Here is a 6,787-nt window from a genome sequence, read left to right on the forward strand (position 1 = left end):
AACGTACAGAGTGCTCTCAGTTGCCAAAACCATGATCTGATGATTGATTGCCACATCTGAATTATTAGATTTTGCTCAATACAAAAAGCATTCCATTATCTAACTAGTTAGATGACTTTCAAAAGTCAACAGAAGAAATTGCTACTCAAGTTTCAGTCCCAAACATTGAATTCTTTTGACAAAACGTTAAAAAAATGCCTCTCCCAGTACCTAAGAGATGGCCCTCAGGACACAACAAAGCAGTGATAAGCACATCTACAGAAGTTTAGATTTTCAAGCTTGATGATAAGAGCTTGTTCAAATGATGTCATGCTTGTAAAATGGATAGTCTACTGAGAGCTTGGATGAGATTACTCCTCTAGCACATGTCTGGACAGGATGTTGGTATGTTGTGCTTCTTATTTACTTGTTGATTTACCGAGGTACAGTATTTATAGCTTAGCATACTGTAACCCTCTAGTTTTTATTGTGTACCCTAGTTTCTGAGCCTACTTAAAGTTGCAATACATGCTGATAGCTTTGTTGACAAGAGGTTTGTGTAAAGAAAGGAGGGACAATGCTATGGTGGCAGGCCTGTTTAGAAATCAGCAATCTTAAAGTCTGATCACGCAAAACCACCTGTCTTACTGGGTATCCCAACAAGCAATCACACAGTGAACAATACAATAACAAGGGGGAAAAAACTGTGCGGAAAGACGCTAAGAAGAAAAACAGAACAAGGCATACCAGCAGTTTAACACTATGGAAACTTCCCTTCATGTATACTGACTGGCTGCCCTATCAATCTTTCTCCCAATAAGGATTGGAAAGCTGTTTGGCTGATACTTACCTTGGAAACCCATGGTGAATACTTGTGATGTACTCTGATCAGCGTCTACTGAGAAAGAATACATGAAATGCAGTTTTGAAATCCGGAGTCTTCGTCTTGCATACTTACCTGTTGGAAGACTAGAAACACATTGTATATTACCTGTTATAGACTTGCTCTGCACTTGTACTGTAAACTTGTTCTATATTTGTATACTTACCTGTTGGAAGACATTGTATGCTACCTGTTGGAATACTAAATATGTTTATTATGTACTTGCCTGCTGGATTTTTGTAGATGTTATATATAGATTATCGTCATTCTAGTTTGAATAGTACCTAAGAGTTGCTTGTTTGTCTTTGTTCTATTTTTCTTCTTAGCGTCTTTCCACAGTTTTTTTCCTTGTTAATGTTACTGGGTATCCCTCCTTAGTTTCTTTATTATTCACTAATTACATATTATTTTGTAAAATATCTGCATAATTACTCTTCATTCATTTTATCTGAAAATGTAGGCTGTAGTCTATGAAAGCTTAAGCTGGAATAAAACCTTGTCTTTATAGTGCCACAAGAATCTTGTTTATTATTATTCTGTAGTATAGTAGCATCATAAGACTGTAGTTCTATAGAATCCTGTTGGCTGACACAGAAGGGAATACAAATTATTTCCACATTGCCCAAGACAAAGGAAGAATTGCTGCAAACTGAAAACCTATAGTAATATTTTTAAAAGGCTATAATAACTTTGTGCACCCTGGATTCCACCACCACCCTGCAAAAAAAAAAAAGGACTGAAGTGGTTAAGTGGTGTAGTGGTTAAGTGTGCAGACTCTAATCTGGGAGAACCGGGTTTGATTCCCCACTCCTCCACTTGCATCTGCTGATGTGACCTTGGGTCAGTCACAAGGTCTGGCACAGCTGTCCTCGAAAAAGAGCAGTTTGTGTCAGAGCTCTCTCAGCCCCACCCACCTCACAGGGTGTCTGTTGTGGGGAGGGGAAGTGAAAGGAGTTTGTAAGCCGCTCTGAGACTCCAAGTGAAGGGCGGGGTATAAATCCAATCTCTTCTCTCTTCTTCTTCTCTTCTTGAAAAGTAAAATATGTGAGAACTACTACTAAGTATACTCAGACATAGTCTGATAATTTTAAAGCCAGCAAATGGTCTTATATGCAAAAGACTATAGGTCATGGTATAGTGTGATTGTTAACTATTTTGGAATATTCAGCTGTATAAATTGCTGGCTGGAATTCCAAAGCCCATGATAAAGCAGCTGTAGAATATCCTTTAAAATGTTTAATAACTGTTCTAACTCAGCATGTTAGAAGTCCACCTAAATCTTCGAATTATGCCCAAGAAGAGTTCCAGGGTAGTCAAAGATAAACTATTGCTTGGAAACAAAATGTTGGTCCCATTCACACGGAGAAGTTGCTGCGCTAAAGACACGGATGACAGGCGGATTTTCGGTGCGTGATCACACCGCAACATCTGGGAAGCGTAGTTTACCCGTGGCTTCCCACCGAAGATGCGGAGTAAAAAACTACTAGTATTAGTTTCCGGAAAATGCAGGGCAAGGGCAGGCGTCTGATCGCGTTTCCACTTTAATCCCGTGGCATCCAGCGCCCGTCCATGTCCCGTCGCAAACTGGATTTTTTTTAAAGTCTCCACAGCATGTGCTTGCTCGATCATGCGCATGTGCAAAAAATTCCTGTTTGCCATGGAAGTGGCGCCTAGCGATTGCCAGTGTGATCGCACTGCGCCGCTTCTTTGCTGCGCTTCAGGATAGCCGTGTGATTGGCACCTAACAGTGTAACCACAGGAACTCCATGGGACGTGTGATCGGTCTGCCACGCTTTACTTTGCTCCGGGGCAAACAGCCACGCCTCACCCCCGCGTTATCTGGCCTGTGTGACCAGGGTCGTTATACCCTGAATAAAACTTTGTTGGTCTTAAAGGTGACACTGGACTCAAACTATGTTCTGCTGCTTCAGACCAACACAGCTACCCACCTGAACCCTGTATAAACTGGTTTGCTTAATGTTTTCTTGGACAAACATTTAAAAGATATTTAAAGGTTTTAATAAAATCAACGGTCTTTCATTACTGAACTAATTTTGAGAGAAAAATCAACACCCCCCCCAGTATATACGAAAGATACTTTTGGAGGGACGGTGAGATGCTATAGCCCAATCTTGTCAGATTTCAGAAGCTAGGCAGAGTGACTGCTTGGATGGGAGACCAGCAAAGAAGGGTCTGCAGAGGAAGGCAGCAGCAAACTGGCCCTGCCTTGGCCTTGGCAGCCCCTTGCGAGGGTCACCATAAATCAGTTGCAACTTGTACCAAATGAATGGTGAAATCCTTGAGGAAATTTTTGCCTGCTTTAAACAAGTTCACTGACAACAGTGAGAAGCAACAATTCTCATGAATGACAGGAGAAGAGAAAAATGGAGAAGAAAGCAGGAAAAAAAACCATGGAAAGTAATCTCTTGTATTTCCCCCCTCCATGTCATTAAGCTTCCTGCTTTAGGTTCATCTGCAAGGATCTGAGTTCAGACCTTATGGACTGCAGTTATCATAGTATTGGCAGGACCCACTGAACTGAATCAATTTTAGCAAAACGATTTAAAGGCTAAAAGGGAAATGAACATCCCAATAAATTTCTGGCAAAGTAGGCTAATGAAAGCTTATGACATAATACATTTGTCTTTATAGGGCCACAAGCCTCTTCTGCTTTAACCAGGAAAAAAAAAAAGATTACGCAACCAGGGGACCCGCAACTTAGGACTTGCAAGGAGTATCTCATTTTCCACCCCACCCCCATTTCCTCGTTCCCTTCCCTGGAAAACTATGGCCTGATGTGCAGTGCCAGCTTCCAGGCCAGGCTCAGTTGTGTGGTGGGGAAACTGAACAGGCACCTCATTTCCCCATTTCCCTTCCCCACACTATTTCCTCTTTTCCTCCTCCTGGCAGCCCCATATCCTTTCCCTGCTTCCTTCTTCCCACCAGCCAAGTAACCTGTCTTTTATATGTCCCCCCCCAACTTCAGATAGACTTATTTGGGGACCCAAAGCAGCTTACATCATTATCCTCTCCTCCACTTATCCTCACACCAACTCTGTGAGGTAAGTTAGGCTGAGAGAATGTGTAACTGGCCCAAGGTTACCCAGTGAGCTTAAGAACATAAGAGAAGCCAATGCTGGATCAGGCCAATGGCCCATCCATGGTAAGTGATGATTCAAACCTGGAGCTCCCAGTTCCTAATCTGAAACTCTAACCACTACACCACACTGGCTTTTGTGGGGTGGCTGCTACTGAACAGTAGTGAGAAGCCAGGTCTGGGTAAGTCATGCATGTCATCTGGTAGCAAGTCACCTGGTGGTTTTTGCTGGTCCCGGCCCCAACGAGTCCTCCTCAAATGCCAAAACAGCCCTGGAAAGGGCCCGGCCTCCTCCCTGTCTTTTACGGAAAACACCAAGGCTTGAAAGCTGTGTGCTTGCCTAGCAGCGGCCACAGAGAATATTAGCTTCTTAAAGCTACAGGTGCTGCTTCTATTATTTGGGGAGGGGGCTTTAACTCCCATTTTCATTTATGTATGAGATTTCAGATCTGGCGTGTTTTTCAGGTTTGTAAAAAGATCTGTATTCTCTGTTCGTGGCTCCTCTCCAGTCTCTGGATCTAAGTATCCACAGATTTAAGAACTAGCTATATCAATATTCATCTGGTTTGAGCAGAAAGAAAGTCGTTTCAAAGTATGTTGAAATTATCTCCAGAGGAAACTAAAGCTGAATATGAAGCCAACATGAATAATTGCTAATTTATAATATCAGGTCGAGGTTCTTGAGGAATCAAAGTAAAAATCTCTGTGTTGAGAGCTCACTATTTAATGTACTCTGATTACAGAGTTGTGTTGTATAAGCAATTTCAACAGGATAAGAAAAAAAATAATTATCTGCTCATTCTCAAGAGATCAATAAGAATTTCAATTTATTTTCTATTTGGAAGATGACTTTTTGGTATTATCAAAACCCAGATAACGAGCATTTAGCATACCAGTTTTTATACATGTTAGGCTCAGTTACAAGATTCACAACACTGAAATGGATGAAATTTCCCCTTGCCAAGTTAAATAGTTTCTTTTTTTTAAGTATGGTTCCCCCTACTTTTGAGAAAATTCCTTGAGATTTAGTCTGAAAAATATAAAGAATACAATTCAGCTACCATCCCACTAACCTACCCATATATCACAGTAAATCTCACTGGGGAAAAGTGGATTTACTTCTGAGTAAACATGGAAAGGGTGGCAGTCAATGCTCCCTGTAAGCTGTGGAGTCTTGTGAGCAGAAATTCTACTTCGTGAGCTACTGGCATTAAAGTTGTGAGCGAGCGATCTGGCTGCTGCATACATTCGTTTGCTCTGGAGCCATCCTTCCTGAGCTAAGACAAAAATGTGTGAGCCGGAGGCTAAAAACCTGTGAGCTTGCTCACACTAACTCAGTTTAGAGGGAACACTGGTGGTGTCAGTACAATCCTAAACTAAGTTACACACTTGGCCACTGTGGGCTTTCAGGCTCCCTTGAACCTCCAACCCTTTTAGAAAAATTGTCAGTGCCTCTCATCAATGCCTCCCAATCCCAGTGGTTTCACCAAGAGAGTTCCCTCCCTTTGGTTCTGGTTGCTAACTTGACCAAAGGGGGGGGGGACTTCAAGTGAGGCTAAATGGGATAATATTTATGGGGTGGTACCATGAGAAGCTTCCACTACTCTACTTAAAGAGACAGGGTGGGATTGAATCATTCCTGGTAGGCTATTGTTCTTGTGCTTCAAACTCAGCCAGTCTCTGGGATGCTTCAGAGTTTGAAGCACAAGAACAATAGCCTACCAGGATTCTGGAAGTAACCTAATCAAGTAGTAATATTATGTAAATAGCCTATCGCTGGGAGTGGGGTGTGTTTGGGTGTGGCAATTGAATGCTATTTAACAGAGCTGAGGCTCTGGAGTCTTGTCTTGCTGAAATCAGAAATAAGGTTGAGCTGATCACTAGACTGGAGCCTGCTCATCCATGGAACCCACTACTTAACACAGGGGTTTTTCCTCCAGGCCTTTTGAAAACCAGCCTTTAGTCTTGATTCCTCTTTATCTAGTTTTTCCCTGAAATGCAACAATCCATTTCTTTTCCTCTTTTTAGTCTGTTTTTGAAGCAATTCCGTTTTCATTAGCAGAGAAGGGACAGGAAGGGAAGTTCTACACAATTTCATTCTGTGCATCAGCAGAGGCAGGCAATGCCTTCCCAAACCTACATAGTTGTGTAACATAAACAACTCTACAAGGGCTTAAATTACAAAAGGGCACATAGAGGTATAACAAAAAAACTACACATTCGTTCTTTGAAAGAAAGAAAAAGAGGAATTCCTGGCTACATCTTTAGAAAATGATTCGGGGGTGGGGTGGGAGAATCCCACTCCCCATAAAAACATCCCCCCCCTTTAGTGCAAATTTTCTCTAATGTTTATCCCTTTGCTTGGACCCATTCACTGCTCAAGGGACTGCCTGGGAGAGCCAAACTGGCCAGGCGCAATCGTGGGAGAAGGCAGCAGGTATAGCTTGTGCGTCCGGTGGTGCCGTTAGGAATCCCAGCCGCTGGGGTACAAAGGCTCTTTCTCTGTGCCCCGCCTTGGGATCTCCCAGGCGGCACATGTTTGCCGTGAATGGATCCGAAGCGGGCGGGCGGGGTACGGTAAAGCGGCGAGTGGGGGTAGCGTACCAGCGTCCCTGGGCCCAACCCTGAGCCGTCCATATTGGGGAACAAATGCCCCGTTTTCCTTCCCCGCTCGCTTCCCCGCGGCGCGCACGCCCGGAGCATTTCTTCCCCTCGTGCCTGCCGCTGGTGCGCTCGGTTTTGGCGCTCGCCCCCCATTGGGCAGCCCCCAACTGCCTCCGCCCGCCTCCCTCCAGTAGCCCGGGTCCAGTGGGTGGTGGGTGGGGCGC

This window comes from Gekko japonicus, unplaced genomic scaffold, assembly GCF_001447785.1.
Source record: "Gekko japonicus isolate JY-2015 unplaced genomic scaffold, Gekko_japonicus_V1.1 scaffold254, whole genome shotgun sequence".
NCBI classification, from domain to species: Eukaryota; Metazoa; Chordata; class Lepidosauria; order Squamata; family Gekkonidae; genus Gekko; species Gekko japonicus.